Source organism: Beta vulgaris, chromosome 5 (genome assembly GCF_026745355.1).
Source record: "Beta vulgaris subsp. vulgaris cultivar EL10 chromosome 5, EL10.2, whole genome shotgun sequence".
Classification (NCBI taxonomy): Eukaryota; Viridiplantae; Streptophyta; class Magnoliopsida; order Caryophyllales; family Amaranthaceae; genus Beta; species Beta vulgaris.
The window spans coordinates 21,702,133-21,725,360 of record NC_079206.1 but is presented as its reverse complement, the minus strand read 5'-3'; the positions used below and the strand labels follow the sequence as shown (position 1 = coordinate 21,725,360).

Sequence of the window (23,228 nt, the reverse complement as noted above, 5' to 3'; positions counted from 1 at the left end):
TAGACGAGGTAAACTAGGGCGTCACTTGAAATAATATTCAAACCAAGAACATTAGGAACTCCTAAATTGGATGGCCAATTCTGCCGCTTGATTCCTTCACAATACACATGCATTATCTTTACTTCTCAGTCTGGACTCTGTATCATCTCAATGCATCTAGGTTAATGGTATGAGTACACTCTCCACTTCGTTCCTCATGGTTAGTGAGAATTTGGACAACCACTAAATTATCCATTTGAATCATGAGCTTGTTAATTTGGAAGTCTTTCGCTAATTCCAACCCCTTGCATAAGGCCATTACTTAACCTTTGTACGAGCAGTGGCCAAAATTGTTTGCCAAGGCCGATAGAAATTCTCCTCAATTGTCCCTAATAATCGTCCCTCCCCTTGCAAGGCTTGGCGAACCTTTTGCTACACCATCTACATTTAGAGCATACTAGTTTTGTGGTGAAATTTCCACCACTACTACTACAAAAAACCTAAAGAGACCCCCTAAAATCTCATTTAGAGACCACATGAGAGGTGGTCTTCAGCTCATAGGTCTCTGAGGATAAATAACCAGTTGTTGTGGGTGGTTTCTTAATTTGATAGAAGAGACCACTTCCTTAAAATAAGTGGTTATTTATGAATTTAAATAGGGAAGAAAAAGAAGGATAAGGCGCCATATTTTACAGATAGGTGGTCTTTTTTATCTTACAAAGAAATCATTTTTAATATGTAGGTGGTCTTTTTAATCATTACTAAATACATCATCTGAAAAGAAAAGGTGGTCTCTTTAACCTTATTTTGAAAAAAAAGGGCAATATTTCAATATTATTATACGCTTCTCCAATCTGTTTCACATGCTCCATGCATGTCTTTCATAATCTACAAGTAATTTACATATATATATAGAACATCTAGGCACTTGTATTGAGACAATTCAAATGACTTTAAAATTTGAATACCATTTCATTCATTCAATATCATTCACTACAAAATCACATGCATATCAATATAATGTTAGAAGATTCCAAAAATTCAACAAAAAAAATAATCGAGCACCTAGGAATCACACAATATAAAAAAATTCCAACATCGTAGTTGGTCGAGCTGTTCCCTACAAATAATACCCGTTTTGAGCTATGCATTGGGTCACAAGACTAATTTCAGCTAGATTCTTCCTCTTCCATGGCCCTTCGATCCCCCAAAACAACATAATTATCTCAATGATCATATTAGCAATATATAAGGCATCAAGAAGAGAACATTCACAACAATAGATATCACAATTCTTCCTCCCAGGAAGAATGCACAAAATCATCTGAGATGGACTACGGAGTCCATTCTTGACACTTTCCATCATCTTTTCCACCCTTGCAGCAGCCGGCAATCTTCGACCTTGAGGGTTCTCGTTAAAGACTTTAAATGGATCAATTACTTTCTACATTTAGAAATACATAAATTTATGAGATCATAATTATGGCACAGCTAAAATCCATACTTGTAGAAATTATTACTATATGTGAGGGCTAACCATTCCTTTCCTCTGACCACACTTCACAATATCTCTGCATAAGATGTTCATATCAATGCGTGCAGAAAAGTTGACAATTACCCAGTTCTGTGAAGGTTTAGCTATTTCGAACAATCCCTACATTAACAAACGTATTGCCAGCTCTACAGGCGACAGGAGTAAGGCAGTTATTAACCCAGCATGTACAATGAATCAAGTATATTGTACCTTATTATTGAAGTTCCATCTACCATTACGAGGACTGAAATCCTCGCCGTTTTCGACTCTTAGCTGCAAAATTGAGGATAGTGAAAAAATAAACAAAAAGATTTTTACATTATCATTAGAGACACCACATCATGTCATCCAGCTGATCAGGACATGATTTGTAGATAAAATTTCCATTATCGATTCATGGCTCAAAATGTTCATTTTTTTAATACACAATAGCTTGTGAAAAAACACAAATGTCATTGTATCAAGCCACTCATCCTAATTATGCAGAAAGATATTTGTTATCTGAGGTGGTAGCAAGACGCGGCCATCAATCCGAGCAAATTGAGTATTGATAGAGATGTCAGATGAGTTGAGCAGCGGATCTGCCGCATAGTTGCTTTTCGTCAAGGTCTAGAAAGGAAGAGTTCAATACCATTAGAAGGTGGAATATGAAATGAAATCGGAATGCAGTTGAGAAAGAATCTATGTATCATACATTAGTTAGAACTTTCATCCTCTCCTGCGGCTTCTGACGTGATTTTTCAACAAGGCTTGCTCTTTGTAATCCAGACAAAGACTTCGTGTATCTTTAATTTGCAGCGAAACCAAATCACATAGCTGTTAAATTGTACAAAGAAGTTCAGCATCTATGTCACATATAACATGGAAGGATTCCTGTAGTTCTATCAAAATTCAGTTATCACCTCAATCGAAAAGTATGAAGGCTTCTTTGGTTTGCCAACATTGATACAAGGAAGATCACCAGAAAATTTCAAGCTGATGTCGTGGTTTCAAAAAATAATCTGACACGGTTATCTCGATGCTCTGGCTATCCCCATTACCATAGCACATCATTTCAAACTCTAAGCCTTACATACCATCAATTAATGGCCCGTAAAACGTAAGGAAGCCCTTCAACTCAACATAAAGTTCTGATTTATTTCATTTCAAGTGATTTTCACAGCATTCATGTACCATCATACTCTAACAAGTTTAAAAAAGATTTAATTTCATCATACAATTTAATTTATAATGAACATCTACAAACAAACAAGAATTTCGATAAAAGTATATATAATTCAATTACCCTAACAAAACAAGTTGGAGGGCGAGATCAATTGGGAATGATTAGTTTATTACCAGGATACTGGCGGACGAATTGGTGTCGTTGTGGCGTGGTGGTGGTAATAGAACACTGGCGAACGAAAGTCAGATGCCGGCAAAGACGTAATTGGAAAACAAAGACGAATCCACTGCCAGACGAAATGGCCGGCAAGTTCAAAGCAAGTAAATACGACGGATCGCCGGCGATTGAATTTCAGCGCAAAATTCAGGTGAGTGTGCTTGCATTGTGTTCTATCGGGTGTTTGAGGGGAGCGACGATGATGAGAAACTGCTCTTGGTTTTGGCTTTAATTATCTCTATTATATAAGGCAACACATGGGGGACACCAAAAATAATAAAAAAAAAATAAAAGAAAAAAAAAATAGAGAATAACTAATTATTTCATTTGAATGAAAAAAGGGGGAAAATAGGACATTTAAAATGAACATCAATTTTTTGAGAAAACAAAATGTAAAGACAATTTTCCTACCCGGTTAATTTTATTTTCTACTTCATTTGTCATCACACGTTATCGCACGCATTGCGTGCATGTAAGACTAGTTTGCTAATAATGGAGTTATGCATACAATTACTGTAAAAAAAATTAAGTAAAGAGTAGTATATTTAGGGTTTTAGTGGGTCACAAATGTGTGTTATTTATTTTTAATTAATAATTAGTATACAATTATTATTGACTACCTGAAAACACGTACATAATATATGGAATTTTTCTAAAAAAAATATAAAATTAAAATCACCACTTAATAAGAATGAGTGATTTCTTTAATATTGAAAACTTTTTAAGGTTCGAAAAAACCACCTTTTGAAAGAATAGGTCTCCTTTATCATGTTGTAGGAGACCACCTTTCCAATAAATTAGGGTTTTTTTGCTAAATAATAACTTATTTCATTAAGGCAGTCTCTCTCTCATAGGTGATACTTTTGCACATATTTTTAGTAGTACACCTGATAAGTGCGCAAAGTAATATATTTATATCCCCTTATTTTATTATTATAAGTATATTTATATTCTCATTATATAGATTTTATATACTTATATTAAGTTTATATATATATTTTTATGCTTTGTTTTTATTTTTTATTTTTTATTTTTTATTTTTTGCTTAGTTATAGTAATTTTTGCTAATGAAAAACTTTTGTCCAAGAATTACAAGTCAAGCCTATATACTTGGTTAAATCTCAGCTCAAGAATTACAAGAAGGCAAGCCCAATTCCTTTTGTTAAGATCAACCCAATTTCAAACTAAATAGAAGAAAAGAAGTAAAAGAGAAAAAGAGGAAAAGAAAACAAAAGAAAAGGAAGCAGCACGTGAGAATTTGAGAAGCAAAGAAAAAGGAAACAAAAATAAAGAAGAAAAGGAACGAAGAGGGAAGAAAGAAAAGAACAAAGACTTCACACCGTCTTCTTTGTTCGTTCCTCATCTCCTTCTTCGACACTCCTCATTCAAACCTCCTTACTCCACATCATCTCCACCAATGGCAAAGCAACAAATCACACCTGCAACTTGCCTCAATCCACCAATCAAATGAAACCCAGCCGCCGACCTGCAGCGCCGCAAAGAAGCAACGAGAGAGGCGGTTTCTAGGGCAAAAACGTGGAGGTCAATCCTCTTCTCCAATTGGCCGAAAATCTTCAATTGGTGGCGAATTTGGGTATAAATACCCCATCAAGGTTCGAAAATCAGTATCCAAGAATTCCACAGAATTTCGAGTGAGACAAAAAAAAAATCAGAGAACTAAGGTGAGATTTCGAGGCTAGTGTGAGGTCCGCGAGGTCGAGGGAAGACAACCTTGGGTTGGAGTCCTAGCACACAACTGAGGAGGGTGAGATTCAAGCTTGGATGTAGGTGCGAAATTCGAAACCCAAAGGCGAATTTCCACGCGAATCATAAGTTCTTCTTTCTTCCTCTTGTACTTTCATATTAGTTTTGAAGTTTTTGGATTATAATTTCTTAATTTCATAGTATGTATCAATTGAATTGTTTGAATCAAGTTGTATTGTGTTATTGATGTGTCCAAGTTATCCGCCAATCTTAGGTGGATTTCGGGGCGTTTTTGGTGTCAGTACGAGCTTAGTTTCGGGATTTAGGAGAGATTTGACGTTAGGAGGTGTTGCCGGAGGATGTTGCGATTTGAGGAGTCTAGGGAGTAGTTTACATGGTGGCACACTCGAGGGCCGATCTTAACCCTCCGATCATTTTTTGTATCCCAGAGTCCTTGTTCGTAGTCCTTTATGATGCATCTTCCGAGGTTTTCCGAGCTTTGCCCGAGTTCCGAGTTTCGAGGTCCGTGGTTCGAGCTTCATTGTTATTCGTCGCCCGAGGATTGATCACACTTCAGTTCTACAGCTCCATGGCTTCCTCAACAGCCAAGTTATTTCTTCTCTCCTTGTATTTTTGGTGTTTCGGTGCGATTTGAGGCAGAGAGCTCGTCGCGACCCGCGATCAGTGTCGCGAGTCGCGACCTGCCTATTGTCGTGAGTCGTGAGTCGCGAGTCGCGACCCCTGCCGCATCACTTTTTTTTTTATTTTCTTTTCCGCCCTTGGAGGGTAAGCATGTTAAGTTAGCTTTTGGTTTAGCTTTAACTACGAAAGAGAGAGATAGAGGGAGAGTTCCATAGGTTTCTTCTACTCTTCCTTATTAGATTTGTAATGAATTTTATGGCTTTGCTAGCTTAAACTTCCATCTTGGATTTGGTTATTGATGCTCTAATCTACTTGTGAGAACTTCTTACTCTCTATTTTCTTATGGTCATTGTGATGCTTCTTGTATGTATTTCCATGATATTTGCATAATCTTTGCTAGGAACGTTACTAGTATTGTTGTGTGAATCATCTAATGCTAGTTTTAGGTGCATAATCAGATTGTTGTGTTCCTAGCTCCATGTAGCATACTAGGTCTTTGATTAAATGCTGAACATTAATCTTGTGCACTTAGAAAAGCATAGCTTATTACTTGAATGTTGTTGCTTTAATAACATTAGTAATCCTATTGTGTTCCTCGTTTTTAATGCTACTTTGGTTTGAACTTAAGTGCGATTCATTTGAGTTAATTCATAGTAAGAGCGGTTCAAACCACGCAGATCGTGTGTTAAACCACGATCTAGGAGGATAGAAGTATCGACTTCTCGATAGGTGATCATAGGAACGGTTGAGGGTTAAGGTTTCGTGATCCCAAAGTAGGTTAGGGTGGATGCTAACCGACTCCAAGGCCTTTTTATATTGTAATCCCTTCGTGTTTTAATATCGTGTGTAGTTTAGTTTACTGACATCATTCCAAATCCTCCCAATTCGGTTGTTTTGGCCTTAGTACATACTAGGGTTCTTAATTTGCTAATTTCCAATCAAGTTCATTTGGTCCCTGTGGATACGATCCCTACTTCCATTATACTTACTTAGTGTGCATGAAAGTAGGTTAATTATATTTGGTTAGGGGTACACGACAAACGCCTACTAGTTATTGAAATTAGTAGTTTATTTCGAAGATTGAATTGGAATATTGAATTGAGTTTGGTTACGTTGTTAAATGGTGATATTGAATTTCAAAGTTTGTTTTCAAGTTTGGATTGTAGTGTTTAATTTGTTAGTTTGTTTCGAAAAGTGGATTATGTTTGGAGTGTGGTATGGAATGTTGAGTTAAATTCAAGATTGTGTAGTGTTAGATACTCACGTTATATTTGATTCTAATGCTCATATTTCAATTTTATGCTTAATTTGCTATCTTATTGGGTATAAAGTTGAGATTATTGCTAGTTATGTAACTTAGCCTAGTCTAAGTTGTATAATAACAAGTGGCAACTAGTTTAATTTAGGCATGCAAAGATGGTTGTAAGTTCAAACTAGAATATAACTTGGACTAGTTCTTTAAACATAAAGATATGTTATGTTTAGATGAACTAGGGATTAATGATGTACTTCTCGTTCTATAATGCTTCTAGTTTAATCGTCGGAAATTGCGAAATACTTGTGGCGATTAGATTAGTTTAGAATCGATAATTGGCCTAGTTCAATGTTGATTAAAAGTATGGAAGTATAGGGGAGTTTGGCTATTTGAATTCCTACAGTTAATCTATCTAATCAATCTTGGATTTATGAAATTGGAAGTATAAACGAGGTCAGGAATTGATTAATCTCTGAAAGTACTATGAGCGTAAAGTGGAATTACTTATCATCACTTGTAAATATAGGGTAGATTTATCTTTATTAGTTTTTAATTTCATAAAAAAACATTTCGTAAACCCCCCATGAACAATGTGTATATGTATATATTAGTAAATAACATGTATATAATAGTTAAGTACTCTTAATTAGTTGAACGTGGATTTTAGCATTATATAAACCTCTATGTGGGATCGACCCTTATTTATCGCTGTACTAAACTTAGGTAATATTAATGTGGATAAAATAAGGTTTTAATTTGTACGCATAACGATACGTATCAACACCGCACATCGATTTCCTTCTCCAGTTTGTTGTTTCCTTCCAGAAGAGGAATACGCGTTGTATGAGTTTCATCAAATTTAATTTTTAGTAAAGCTCCAACTTTTAAAGGAATTCCATCAGCTCTACCAAATACAGGCATTTATGCCATTTCCAAATCCACCAAATCGCTAACCCAAAGTAAGTTTCCAAATTGGTTTTCCAGGTGCGTCTTTGTGATTCAAATTATCCGTCAATCGTTGCTTACGATGATCCTAGAAAAGGGTTTGAGTTCCATTCCCAACAGCCATCTTGATACCCTCACATGGTACTCAAGCATTGTCAGTAATGCCACGCCAAATGTTGGAGGACTTAAAATGAGAAACATATCAATGTCGCACTGTCATTTAAAGTATTTTGATCTCAAACTCTATCCAAAGAGCATTCCGTTCTACAAGCATTCGCCAACCCAACTTAGTAAAAAATACACCCTGTTTAGCCGAACAAATACCAATACCTCCTTGCTGAACTGATTTTTACAAAGTTTCCCAAGGAGTAGATGATTGCCTCCTTTATCCTCATCACCTCCCCAAATAAATTTCTTTATTTTTCTATCAAGATAATCACAAATAGCCCGAGGGATTTTTGCGGTTTGCATAGTTGGCCAAAGTAGAAAGAGTGGATTGGGCTAAAGTGATTCTCCCCGCTAGTGACAGATACTTTCTTTTCCAACCCGCTAATCTCCTATTAATCTTTTCACACAAATGGCTAAAATTTTCTTTTGTGAGACTACTTGTGAGGGTAGGCATACCTAAGTCTTCGGTTTTATCCATTTTCAAAGTCAAAGAAATTTCTTGTTGAACGTGATTAGTAACGTTTTTTATAAGTAAATTCTTAACTTAGATAGGCTTACCTATTGACCAGAGGCACTGCAAAATTTGTCGAATCAATCATTCACTATTTGATCCTTCCACTAGGGGAAAAAAACGAAAGGGCTCTGGTGCAAGGGTTGCGTTTTTCTAAAAACGCATCCCTTTAAGTAATAAAGGGCTGCGTTTTTAAAAAAAACACAGCCCTTAGTAGTGAAGGGCTGCGCTTTTCTATAAAACGCAGCCCTTTAGAGTATGGCCATTGGATGATCTATAGCCTAGATCATGAGGAGAGAGGAAGAAAAATATAATAAAAAATTAAGAAAGAGAAAAAAAGAGGAAAGAGAATAATATGATCAGATCGTTACAACGATCTGATCGAAGGTAGATCAAATCCCAAAAAGTTGGAGGGAAAAAATGAAAAAGCAAAGTATATGACACATGTCAGAATAGGAGTAAAAGAAATTTTATTAGGCCCCACAGTGCTGTCACACTTTACCCATCCAAAGGTTAATATAACTTCAATCCCACGGTTCACATTTAATTAGAACTTTGCATTGTTGCAAATTTTTGCAACAATCTTTTTGAGTTGTTAATTTCTTTTTTAAAAAATAAAAATTATACCAATGTTCATATTCTTTTTTTATCTACAAATAGAGACCAATATTGAGGTACTTCCACAAATCTTATTTTTCAGTTAATTTTGTTACCGAAAGTTATATTTATTTCCTTTTAACAATTTATCTAACTTTATAAAAATATATTATCTTATACAAATAAAATTAAGGATAAATAATATATAATGGGGTGTGGTAATATGTTGGAGAGAAAATGTGATGATCCACAATATAGATCATCCATTGGGGTAAACAAATGATGGTAAAATCGAAAATGGATCATGAATGATGTGTAAGAGTGAGAAAGTAATAAAGTAATTGATGGTCCCTAATTTGAGATCATCCATTGGACATGCTCTTAAGTATTAAAGGGTTGCGTTTTTATAAAAAACGCAGCCCTATACAATTAATCCTCGCGGGCTAATGGGCTTACTCTACTTCACACCTAACCATAACTCCTCTTTCTTCACTCTTCGCTTCTCAAAAACAACCACCACCCCTCTCCTTTCCACTTCGCTTCTCAAACCACCGCCACCACCACTCTCCTTTCGATATATAATAATAATGCTACTGCTGGCCAGGTTTAATTATTTACCTTCTCAAACCACCGCCACCACCACTCTTGCTCCTCCCTTCTTCTTCCACTTACGTTGTGCCTGATGCTATGGCTCATACGACCTTGATTTCAGCACTATGTAAAGGGAATCGGGTAAACAAAGCTTATGAATTATTCAAGGGCTTGAAGAATAAGGGAGAATTGATTGGTAGAGCTATATATGGTGCACTGGTGGAAGGTTTTGTTGCTGATGGCAAGGTTTGTTCAGCCCTTGACCTTTTAAAGGATATGACGGATTCTGGTTATAAGGCGGATTTATCGATCTTTAATTCCTTGATACATGGTTTATGTAATTTGAAGCAGCTTAACAAGGCTTATAAGCTTTTCCAAGTAACAGTTAACTAGGGGCTCCAACCAGATTTCACAACTGTGAATCCTATGTTGGTGTCTTATGCAGAACCAAGAGAAATGGATGATTTCTGCAATTTGCTTGTGCAGATGCAGAATTTAGGATCATCTGTTATCGATGACCTTTCTAAATTCTTTTTCTTTGATGGTTGAAAGGGAAGAGAGATAGCCTTGCACTTTGGAGGTATTTGGAGATTTTAAAGGCAAAGGCTACTGTAGTGTTTCAATATACAATATTCTTCTGGAATCTCAATACAAGAGTAAGCAGGCAAAAGAAGCGTTGTCCCTCTTCACGGAAATGAAAGCTTCAAACTTTGCACCAGATTCAATAACTTATAGTCATGCAATTATGTGTCTTGTTGATTTAGAGGACGTTAGAGAGGCATGTCTATGGTATAATAAAATCAAGGAGATGGGTTCTATTCCTTCCATTGCAGCTTATTGCTCTCTAGTAAACGGGCTTTGCAAAATTGGAGAGATTGATGCTGTAATTTCACTAGTATAGGACTGCTTGGCTAACGTTACAGGTTGGCCTATGGAGTTCAATTTTTGGGGTTTGTTTGTATGTACAATGGGTTTAAATATTGCTAATATGAAGTGGTTTTTGGATTAGCAGAAGTAAGTTTTGATTTTGTATTAATTTTATCAGTTTGGAAGTAGTTTTTGTTATTATATATAAATGTCAGTTTGTGATTTTGTTATAATTTTATCAGTTTGGAATTGATTTTGTGTCAATTTGACACAAAAATGAAAAAAAAAAAAAAAAATTTTGGGTCCAAAAGGGTTGCGGTTTTGGGCTAAAACCGCAACCCTTCTATGTTAAAAGGGCTGCGTTTTAGGCACAAAACCACAACCCTTCCAATATGGAAGGGCTGCGTTTTTTAGCCTCAACCGCAGCCCTTCACAATGATGGGCCGCGGTTTAAAAACGCAGCCCTTAGGGCTGTTTTAACCGCAACCCTTTCGTTTTTTTCCACTAGTGTTCTCACTATCATCCTCATCAAACAAAATGATATCGTCAGCAAAGAACAACTTACACTAGTAGAATAAATGCTTATTCCCGCGGTCATTAAGTGGCCCATTACGGCGGTTTTGACCGCACAACAATTAAGGGGGCAGCAATAGGTAATTAATATATTGTTGCGGTTTTAAACCGCATCGATATTTTAACATATTGTTGCGGTATCTGGGTAAAATCGCAGCAACATATTTATTTTATATCAGATTTACAAGGCATATTGCTATGGTTGTTGACCAAAACCGCAACAATAGGTCAAATAGGTCATAGTAAAACTAGGCAATTAATCCATCCGCTATCCACCCAATTCACAGACGAACGAAAGATGAAATGACATCTGATACTCGACAACGAAGTTGAAAATTTTCAATTTCTAGAAAATATTATCAAAAAATGTAAATGAATCGATAACTTATGATCCAAAACAAATCACTAAAAGATGAAAAAACAGACTATGAAATTTTATAAACTAACATAAAAATTCTAAATCTGGTAAAATTACAGAGAAATAACAAAATTAAAAGAGTAATAAAAAAATTACTGTTATGAAAAATGAATTTCTGTTACATAGCAACAACAACAATTCTCTAACAACAAGTGATTATGTATAATTACATGGCAATAATAGAAGTAAAAGAGGAATTAAAAAAAATACAGAAGTATATGAAAAACGAAATTACATAAAAATAAAAGATCTGGCCACAACCACGAATGACGATGGCGCCGGTACGGCGAATGACGAGAAAAACAAAAAAAATTCAGATCTAAAAAAATCTACCAACAAGTCAAAAAAATGAAAAAAAAGGAAATAAAAAAAAACTAAAAAAACAGAAGAAGGAACTCGTCGGAGGCGGCGAATTGGCATTACTTGCGGTCAACGAACACTCTAGTCTCGTCGCTTTGTTCGAAGGTTGATGCGAGGCAAATGTTGACGGAGGCGAAGGTTGACGACGAAGAGATGAAGAAAGGTTGAGAGCGGCTTCGTCGCGTCGCTCCGTTCGAAGGATAACGGGAGGCGAAGGTATACGACGAAGAGATGAAGAGAGGTTGAGAGAGAGAGAAGGTTGAGAGGCTAAGAGAAGAGAAGGTTGAGAGGGGTTGAGAGGCTGAGATAGAGAGAAGTGCGTGTGAGGTTGAGAGAATAGAGGGTTGAGAGGCTGCGTGTGAGGTTGAGAGAGGGAAAGTGAGGAAAAAAACGCTAACTGTTATGTTTTATAATTTCTTTTAATGATATTGTGGCGGTTTCGAACAAAAACTGTAACAATATAGTAAAATAATAATTTTTTTATATTATTTTAATATATTGTTGCAGCTCTTGACAAAAAGCACAGTAATATATTTAGTCAAATAGTCAAATTTTTTTCAAATTTTTTTCTGTTGATACCATATTGCTGCGGTTTTAGGTAGAAACCGCAGCAATATCTTTATTTTATATTTTATGTTTCTTTTTACGTAAAACAATTCTGCATATAGGTAAAACCGCAGCAATACCACCGCAGCAATAAGCAATTATTTTACTAGTGTCGGAGAGTAAAGGACCTTCTCTACATGCTCGGATGGGCCGCCATTTGTGCGTCACAATCTCCTCTTCTATTGTTTGATACAAGCGCTCCATACACATCACAAAAAAATTCTCCTCTTCTATTGTTTGATACAAGCGCGTCATACACATCACAAACAAATAAGGAGAAAGGGGGTATGTTTGGCGTATCCCCCGTGATGGTTTGAAGCTTTGAGAAGGCTCCCCATTCTGCAAAACTTGCATAGAGGTAGAAGTTACACTTTCATGATCACATTTACCAATAAAATTGGCATATGCATTTGTGTAAGAGTATCATAAATGAAAGACCAATCCAACCGATCATACGCCTTTTCAAAGTCTATTTCGAGAGCCATGTAACCTTTTACCCTTTGCTTCCTTCTCATAGTATATATGAAGTACTTCTTGCACTATCACTATGTTGTGTGTGATTTGACGATCCGGAACAAAACTCGCTTGTGTATTAGAGATGAGCATCGGCAGATGAGGCTTGATGCAATTCACAAATACTTTAGAAATGATTTTATAGGCTACGTTACATAGACCTATGGGCTTAAACGGAGAGGCTAACTCGGGGCTATCAATTTGGGGCACTAATATAAGATGAGTTGCATTAAGCTGTTTAGGTAAACCTTTACCTTCAAGTACATGAATGACTATATCAATACACTCTTCGTGACTAGCTCCCAATTTTTCTGATAAAATAAAGCTTGGAAATCATCGGGTCCTAGTGCTCTAAGAGCCCCCATTGTCTTGATTACTTCATCGATTTCCAGTTTAGAGAAAGGTTTGGCAAAAGCTTCCCGGTCCCTTCTCTGCAGTTATGGGAAAATATCATAGGTTCCTCGTCCGCAGCAAACAGATGTGTAAAATAGATTACAATGTGTTCTTTGACCGGCTCTTTATCGTGAATCCACTCACCGTCATTATTTTTAATCGCATCGACTTTATTTATCCATTTACGCATAATTGTGCTTAGAGGAAAAAATGTGGTGTTACAATCTCCATTTTTATCCAATCAATCTGGCATTTTTGATACCAAAATGTCACTTAACGATCAAGAATATCATCCAACTCACTTCTCAAGCGAGCTTCAAGTTTTATGAGTCCCTTATCCATTTTCTCCGCAAGCAGGTTCTGAAGTCCTGTAATTCTAGCAAGTAAAATTTTCTTTGTTCCATGTTCTTAAATCACCAGCTAATTTGGATAAAGCACTAGGGAGGGGGCTAGAACTATCCCAAGAATTCTCAACAAAGTCTTTGAATTTTTCATGTTTCATCCATGTAGCTTGAAACTTAAACGGCTTGTTCATACTAGATATGGGAGGAAACCCATTCGGAGAGATTAAAAGAGGACTATGATCATATTGCACTATAGGTAAGTATTTCACTTTAGCATTATTGTGAAAGTGAATGCCCTAGTCACCATTACACAACACCCTATATATCTAGACGCTCACTCATGCGATTTCAGGAGTAAGACCCGGAGCCCAAGTGTGTTTGGCACTTGAATCAAATCCATATTATCAATCCACTCACTGAATCTCGCTGATCTTCGAATTGTCTCATGATAGGCACTCCTTCTTTCAGAAGGAAACCGAGTGTCATTGAAACCTCCTGCTATCAACCAAGGCTGATTATAGGTTTTAGCAAATTCTTCTAGCTCCTTCCATAAATCTCTACCCTTAGAAGGTTCATCACTAGCATACACTACTGTAAACTACCAAGGCGAACCTCCCACGCACTTAATATGCATTATAATGTGTTGATCATGTTTGATAATTGGTTCCACAGTATGCAACTCAGGTTTCCAATATGTCCATATGCCTCTGGAAAAACCTATTGCATCCACTCTAGAGTGACCAATATAGCCCAATATCGAGGCAATAGATAGAGCTCGTGAGCCCCCCCCCCCATGTGGGTAACTACAAGAGCAATAACATTACGTTGATGTAATCGAACAATTTCCTTGAGAGCAGAAACAAAGTTGTGACTTACCGCACCTTGAACATTCCATACCATGCAAGTGATTGCAAGAGAATTTGGAATTAATTTGGATGTTTGTAAATCCATAAATATCGGGAAAGTGGGGAGAGAGGTCATATAAGCTTGGCTTATGAGACAAACAATTCTTTGAATCTCATTCGAAAGAAGTAGTGTCATCACTAATTCTCTGGGCATCGAGTTGGATTTTAGCCAAGAGTCTATTCTTACTTCCAATACATGGGTCGGGGGGGGGGGGTTCTTACATAGAGATATGGCCTCTCGATCACATGATTTATGAAGAGGGTTTTCTCTGGGGGGATTTTCAACCGGGATACATTGTGGGGGTGGCGGGAACCTGTGAGATATCTTGTGAATTATCCTCAGAAAATGCTTTGTGAGGCGTGGTGTTAAAGGACTGAGGAGGAGTGTTAAAAAATTTGGATTGAGTTATGAGCTGCGTATTTTCTTTACCTGGGAAGGGGACAAAATTTTGCTAGTGAACTTGCTTGGATGGGGCTTTAGGGTTATGTCAGTAAGCGCAAAAGATGGGTATTTAGAAGCAATATTTAAATTTTTCGAATTGTTCTTGGATAAGGATTTGGTTTACTTCTTTTTATGTGAAGTAGGAGACTTACTTCCCATATTAAAAGATATTTGTTGGTCTTCTTTCCTTGGTTTAGTAAAAACTGGTTTCTCCTAAGTCAACAGAGGGGAAAGAAATATCTCATCCATATTTTCAGAATTTTGTTCCTAAAATTGCGCATCATCACCCCCATTTTGCTCTTTCAGATAGAAAATCTTGAACCTCCGCCACAATTCTCGCTAAATTTGGATAACTGCTTGGAAATTTCCAAATTTTTTAGCAATTGGGACTTCCTTTACTTTTACTTATTGTGCCACCTTTGCGCCACCCTGTGTTGGTTGCTCCACCAATTGATTAGGTTTTTCTTGACGCAAAGCCCTTCTTCTAACTGTTTTTTTGACAAGCATCCAAGAGCCAAACACTTCATGTTCTTTAGGTTTGTGCAAGGTTTTGCCTTAAGGAACAAGGCAAGATTGTGGATATGTTCAATGATGTGACCCAACTCATCAATTACATCTTCCTTATTCTTATTACATTCAGTTTTAGAATGGCCCATTTTCCCACATTGCAACAAATCTCTTGATTCCTTCGTATTGGACTTTCCAAACTCCCCCCCCCCCCTTTAGCCAAAATTTTGATAGGAGAGGTTTACTGAGATCAATTTCAAAACTCGAGTGAGTAAATTAACCCCTTTCTGCTTGAGTTGTTGTCTTGTCCATGCGAAGATCCTTACCTATATTCGGACCAATTTGGTGAAGGAAATTGATATCAAAGTATTCAACAGAAAGATTGGGAATTCTTACCCAAGTAGTAACAACATTAATTGGGGGTTCATCAGATACAAAGTTTGGCACCCATTTTAAGATTGTAAGATACTTGTCGTCAATAAGCCACGGTACCTGAGTTTGCACGTATTGATAGTCTGCCTCATTTGTAAACACTAGGGAAAAAAAGCAGAAGGGCTGCGCAAGAAGGGCTGCGCTTTTGATAAAAGCGCAACCCTATTGTTGAAGGGCTGCGCTTTTGTAAAAACCGCAGCCCTTCTCAAGGTAGGGCTGCGCTTTTTACTACTAGCGCAGCCCTACTAGCTGAATTTTTTAAAAATTTGTCTATGTAATATTGGCAACCAATATCAGTTAAAGCCAGTTCTCCCTTAATGCTCCACTTTATGTTTAGTCTCCTCATAAGACCCATGTAGCCTAATTTGCCATCCAATAATTTGATAATGAGCGACATTTTCCACGGTTGTCTCATTCTTGCTTTTTCTTCCTTAGTAAGCGGGATTGTTGGACAGTGTTCGTCTTCAATGAAGTTTTCCGGAACCGAGTCATCATCAGAAACATCTTCATCCTCATCTATAGGGGTAAAGGTGCTGAAGGAAGGGGTCTTATGGTTGTTTCCTTTGGCCATGTCCCGAAAAGATACATGATATTGTTGTTGAGTGCGAAGAATTTCTTGTACAGCATTGCATGGGCAGATCTAGCGTGGGTTCAGTGGGTTAAACTGAACACACAAGGATCCGCAAAAGAAACTCCATTTACAGGACAAAGAAAAACAAGTTATAATAAAAGAGCGCAAAATTGATGCAAAGCTCTTGAAGTTGGCTCAGCGGTGTTTTTCGCGTCAAGTTTAATCTCTTGGCAAAGATCGAATCCCAGCAAAGAGACCATGTTGTATTTTTCATTTTACTTCTTTTTCCCCTTCTTTTGTTTTTTATTACTACAACTTGTTTTTATTCTTGTTTTTTTTTTCTTTTGAATCTCCATTTCCTAGCTTTCTTTCTTCACAAATAGTTTCCTCCCACTAAGTACTAATATATTTTATTTCTTTTTTCCCTTATTTTGTTTTTTATTACTACAACTTGTGTTTTTATTCTTGATTTTATTTAAAATTTTACAGGCTTCAAGTTAATTAGAATAAGAAAAACCCTAGCCTCCCCTCTATTTTTCTATCTCTCAAACCCTAGCCTCCCCTACCTTTTCTTCATCAATTAGGGGCTGCCATGGATGTTTTCATCCATGGTAAGCCCATTTTCTCCTTTTATTTCCAGTTTTTAATTCATTTTCTTGTTTTGTTCAATAAATTAGTCTCTCTTTATGAGAGTTTCTCAAACCCTGTTATGGGGTTTTTAGTTTCTGTTTTAGAAATCTCCTTATCCCTATGGGAGTTGTGAGTATGATTTTTTTTGTTTTTAGGTATGAGAAATTATTCTCATTGGTTGAAATTCGAGACTCAACATGAAGGTATTGGAATCTCGGATACGGTCAACCTGACTCGATCAAGAATGTTCTTCCCACACTATATCAGAATGATAGACTTCCTCATCCATAGCTGCTTGATTCAGCAAATACAAGAGGGTTGTGCTGAATTGTTCGATCTGGTTCATTGTAGTTTCTTCGAAGACGAATTTGATTTAGTCTTGTTTAATTTTATCTTGTTTTACTTTAATACCTATTGTAGATGTCGTTTGGCCTTCAATTAATGAAATTTCTCTTTCAAAAAAAAAAAATTCTTGATCTTATTTTATATTTCTTTTGAATCTTCATTTCCTAGCTTTTTTTTTGACAGGAAGAAAAATATATAATTTCATTGATAAGGGATAGCTGAACGGCACTTACAATCAATTCTTGAAAAATTGAAAATTCCAACATAGGTATATAACACCTTAGAACTAGATACATCGCAGATTTGATAAAAAATAGCCTTAATAAAAAACTTCATCTGAAGCAATACAATCTGTGAGTTCGCCCGGATTCGGCTTAACTTCCGCTGATGCATAGTCGTTTGGGTGAAAATACTTCCGTGGTCTTCTAGATTCTTACCGAGAATAGTGATTGTTAGATCTTCCTTCTTCATTAGACAAACAAAAAAAGAAATGGAACATCCTAAAATAAATACCACCTTAATGATGGGATATACTTATTAGAAGCAATTAAAAAGGTTTTTGGGGCTTACCACCGGTACGAACACCAGTGGAAGCCCCTACAAAGATTCACAATTGAGACCAAGAAGAAAAGTGATGAAAACACAAAGAGAAAGAAGAAAGAATGAAGGAAAAACCTTCAAAAAGAAGAAAAACCCTCCCAAGGAGAAACCCTAGAGAGAAAAAACCCTCCCAAGGAGAAACCCTAGAGGGAACTTAACTATCCTCTTAAATCTTAACTATGAGTGACTTTTCCATTTCCTAGCTTTATTTCTTCACAAATAGTCCCTTCCCACCAAGTACTAATATATTTTACTTCTTTTTTTCCCTTATTTTGTTTTTTATTACTACAACTTGTGTTTTTATTCTTGATTTTATTTTATTTTTCTTTTAAATATCCATTTCCTAGCTTTCTTTCTTCACAAATAAGCTCCTCCCACCAAGTACTAATATATTAATAGGAAATGAAACTAGCTTAATTTTCCTTTTCTTCCAATTTACTTGCTCCAGCAATCAATTATCGATAGCATTAATAATTTATTAGCCAAACTATATTACAAAGACCTTGATGTTGGTAAGTTGTTAATTGTTTTTTTTTTTTTGATTCTTAGGAGCCACGAAGGCAGTACAAAGTACAAAGAAGGGGAGGGGGATTCGAACTTGTGACCTATTGTTCACAGCACCTCAATCTTAACCACTAGGCCAAGACATCCTTGGTTAGTAAGTTGTTAATTATTAATAGCATTAATAATTTATTAGTCAACATGTATAAGTAATTTTGACACCTTTAAATATAACTATTAATAGTAAAAATTTGTGGCACGCTTCGCGTGCATATATAAAGTGTTGTTGTATGTTTAAACAAGTTCGAACCCACGTTGTTCAATTCCTGGATCTGCCGTTAACACTGGGTTCAACAAAATTATCTGTTACCATATGTTGATTCTTCCCTTGAGAAGACTTGTCAAAGATCAAATGAGTAATCTTGCGTTTTGGTTTTGTATTTGATCTCACAATCTGATCTCGTTCTTCAGAAGATCTTGGATTATCTATGGTTGAGTTTAGTCTTTTTTTTTTTTTGGTTAAAACGGCAAGCATAGCATAACATAATTAAATCCAGTTAAGGGTTTAAAGCACCCATTACAATCCAAGATAAGTAATTCATTACAGACATTGGGGGGAAAGGGAAGTCTCCTCAATACATTAATTCCATCATCACTAGTTCTACTGCTTTTAGCTAGGCAATCCGCAACTTGATTTTCCTCACGCTTCACGAACACGAACCGGGCATTCCTGACCACCTGATGATACTCCCTACACGCACTCAAAGCATAGGCATATAGATCAGTAGTCTCTTTCTCTTGGTTCAGTAACATAACAATCTCCTTACAATCCGAGCATATCAGAATGAAATTACAATTGTTATCAATAGCTATTTTCATACCATGAATTATTGCAAGCAATTCAGACATTTTGGCACTATGAGTGTAAATTCTTTTTTGAAAACCCCGCCACCCAAATACCGTTCTCGTACGTAAACAACCTTGCTATTCCAGCAGGGACCTTAAGTGAGATAAAGGAGGCGTCAGTGTGGAGCACCAACCAATTCTGGGGAAGTAAGGAAATTGGGGAGGGATTAGGATCAAGGTTCGTTTTATTAGACACATTAGGCATTATGGCTCTGAATTCTTGTGCCGCAGCGGAGGCTCGCTGAAGGATTTGAGAGGGGTGGGGGATGGGTATGCTTTCAAAGAGGTATTTGTTACGGGACGTCCAGATAACATAACAAATGAAAGGGAATAGGATGGCCCACGGAATACCTTTGAAAGTCTCATGATTGGACAAGTTCTTAATGAACCAATTTTCAGTTTCAGTGGTATCTCCAAAGGTTTCAAAGGGGATTGCACTCCAGACTTCTCTTATAAGCTCACAGTCTCTCAAGACATGTAAAACATCCTCCTCATAGGAATCACACATGTTACACAATCGAATAGGGACAATTTTCCTGTTATATAGAAGTTTTTGCGTGGGGATTCTATCATGCCAGATTAACCATAAAAAGAGCTTTATTTTTGGTGGTTGTTGGCTTCCCCAGACCCATGATGTACTCCTTGTGCTGTCAATCTGATTATTTGTCGTTTTTTGGAAGGCCATTTTCAAAGAGAAGGTCTCATTTATCACAAGAGAAGAGAAGGGGGTGTCTAGGTTTTCCGTTGGGTGCCAGTGAAAGCTGTAAATGTTATTCATAACATATTCTGGAAGGTCCAAGGAGAAGGTGATACCATCCCAGTCCCCCATGTTCCAGACTTTCCGGACACTCACATCTGATTCCTTTTCTGACAAGGGACCAACCACACAGTTGCGGATAGGGCCTATACCTAACCAGTCATCATCCCAAAAGGAGGTTGTTAACCCATTTCCTAGTTTCCACTGACAACTATTCTCAAGGATATGCCAGCCTTTCCCAATACTCTGCCATACATGGGATCCATTCTCAAATTTGGTGACCCCCGAATTTTTGACATATTTTGATAAAATACACTCCTGAGCAAGGTTAGTAGGGCCGTGACACATTTTCCACCCAAGCTTAGCCATGAGTGAGGTATTTAAGGTTCGGTGATTCCTAATTCCTAGGCCCCCGAGCTTCTTGGGTAGAAAGGTGTTGTCTTTAGAGACCAAATGCATGCGATTTCTCCCCTCAGATCAGTCTCACCCCATAAGAAGTTATTACAGATTTTGTCAAGTTCGACCAGGGTAGCTACAGGGAAAAAGTTAGCTTGCATGTAGTAACTGGGGATAGTATTCAAGGTTGAGGAGATAAGAACTAACCTACCCGCTCTTGACAAGAAATTCGTTTTCCATGATGCTAGTCTTTTCCTAACTTTATCAACCACAAATTCTACATCTCTTTTCTTTGGTCCTTTATGGGACAGAGGAAGGCCTAGGTATAGTTCTAAATTTTCAGAGCTCTTGACCTTAATTGTTTCCTGGAAAAGGTCCTGGAGAACCCTAGGTGTATTGGGGGAGAAGATTAGTTTGCTTTTATCCTCATTGATTTTTTGGCCTGACTCCGCACTAAAAATCTGGAGAACCTCGCGGACCGCCCCCGCAGTTGACTCATCCACCCTCCCAAATAACAGAAGGTCATCTGCGAACATTAGATGAGATATCGAGACTCTCTTCCTACCCACCCAAAAGGGGGTCCAGGTCTTAGACTTAGTGGCCTGATTGATAAGACTTGTCAGGTATTCAAGGCAGATATTAAACAAGTAAGGCGACATAGGGTCTCCTTGTCTAAGGCCCCTGGAGTGAGCAAATGACTCAGTCTTTTGGCCATTAACAAGCACAGAGGACGAAGCCTTGGAAATGCAATTCATGATTAGGTTCACTGAAGCAGGATAAAGGTTATGCATTTGCAGGCATTTTTTAACAAAACTCCACTCCATGCGATCATAAGCTTTCTCAAGGTGAATTTTTAGGGCGAACCAACCCCATTTTCCTTTCTTTTTGTGAAGAGAATGAAGAATTTCAGAAGCCACCACTATCTTAATTTCAGGCCCCCTACCCTTCATAAAGCTGTTTGGTTCGGGGAATCCACTGGGGGATGACAGGCTTTAACCTATTGACGATAATTTTGGTGACCAGCTTGTAAAGAGTGCTGTAGAGGCTTATAGGTCTCAGGTGTTTTACAATTTCCGGGCATGGTTGTTTGGGGATGAGACAGATTAGAGCTTGGCAAAGTTGATCCGGAATCTTCCCGCTTACAAACCAACTTTGAATTTCATGAGACACCCTGGGGCCCACAACCTCCCACTTTTTCTGAAAGAATACAGGATGGAAGCAATCAGGCTCCGGGGCTTTAAGGGGTTTCATTGAGAAGAGAGCTAGTTTAATTTCCTCAAGACTAGGCTTTTGGGTAATGCTAAGGTCTCCATACTGAAAATGCATCTCATTCTGGCTCACTAAGTGATCAGTAGTGTAAAGGTTCAGGAAGGCACTCCTAAGGTGATTCCTAATCTCCTCCGGTCTGATCAAATTTTCCCCCACGTCATTTCTAAGGGTAAGAATGTGGTTGGAGCTACGCTTTATTATGACACTTCGATGAAAAAAGGTTGTATTTCTCTCCCCTTCCGTTATCCAATCCACCCTACATTTCATAATCCATAGCCACTCTTCTTGATCTAAAATTTCCTTAACTTCCTTCTCTAAGTGCTCCTCGAGATTTTGTAGGAAAGGTGAGGTTGGGTTTAAGTGTAACGTTATTTGAGTGCCCTCAAGTCTTCTAAATGCCCTTTTCTTTCTTAGATATATGTTCCCAAAAACTTCCTTATTCCACTCAATTAGAGAGTCCTTCACATTTTCTAACCTTCCTTGCGCATTGGTATTTTCTCTTTCCCACACTCTATCCACAGTTTGGTCAAAGGATGGATCTCTAAACCACATGGGTTCGAATCTATAGGGCTTAGGGCCATGCCTAGGGGTCGGGTTATCAAGCTTTAATAGCAGAGGACAATGGTCGGAAGTAACCCGCGGGAGATGCCACAAACTTGCATTCGGGAACTTCGAACACCAAGCCCCGTTACCCCACCCCCGGTCTAAACGTTCGAGAATTGGGTTATTTCGGCGCTTATTAGTCCAAGTAAATTTAGACCCATTATACCCCAAGTCAATTAACTTGCAATAATTCATGGCTTTCACATACATATTGACCATTCTGTAATTAATCCTTCTACCCCCAAATTTTTCATTTTGACAAGTAACTTCATTAAAGTCCCCTATAACTAACCATGGATGATTTAAATTTTCAGAAAATTTACACAAATCATCCCATAAATTCACACGCATATCATGATGAGGGCTCGCATATACGGCCGTAATAATAAAGGAAGTTTGAGAAGAACATACCTCCACCAGCGCGTATATTCCTTGACGATTCTCCCCAAGTATGTGGATATTGATTTTATTCGACTTCCACAGAAGGAGAATCCCCCCCGCTCTACCAGTAGGTTCAACAAGATGTGATGAGTCAAATCCCAAGTCATTAACCAAGCATCCCGTAGAAACTCTCGGAACTTGCGTTTCAACCAATATGAGGATGTCAGGTTCATGATTCATAATCAAGTGTCGCACATTTGGTTTAAAGGAGGGGCGACTTATCCCCCTTGCATTCCACATGATTATGGACATATCAAAGGGACGGTGGGGTTTGTCTTTGAGTGACTTCACTACCGCACTCTCGGTTTCCACCCACGGCAAGACCGGTTCGCCCGTCTTGGGGCATAGCCACATGTTCCTCATCGGTTTTAGAGTGACCTCGTCTTCCCGCAGGCCATTTCCTTCTGTGACCTCGTCCCAATTTGCCATTATTATCATCTGTTTTAGCATGGGAAGAAGGTTCGCAAGAAGGAGAGCGTTGGTATTGCTCAATGCCTTGAATACAATCGGTTCTAACCTTAGTTTTGCTTTTTGGCGATGGT

The 23,228-nt window shown here is 37.6% G+C and overlaps 1 long non-coding RNA gene across 4 annotated transcripts; it reads right to left on the bottom strand.

The window, feature by feature from the left end:
• Positions 1 to 925: 925 nt before the first annotated feature.
• On the bottom strand, positions 926 to 3,181 carry LOC104893091 (uncharacterized). 4 transcript variants are annotated; one of them, XR_007274433.2, is made up of 4 exons: positions 2,852 to 3,181; positions 2,208 to 2,695; positions 1,517 to 2,122; positions 926 to 1,423 (listed from the first exon to the last, which is right to left on the bottom strand). It is a non-coding gene; the product is annotated as an uncharacterized LOC104893091 (long non-coding RNA). The 4 variants fall into 4 exon arrangements; XR_007274431.2 differs by having other exon boundaries at positions 2,208 to 2,329; positions 2,416 to 3,168; XR_007274432.2 differs by having other exon boundaries at positions 2,208 to 2,329; positions 2,852 to 3,166.
• Positions 3,182 to 23,228: the final 20,047 nt, after the last annotated feature.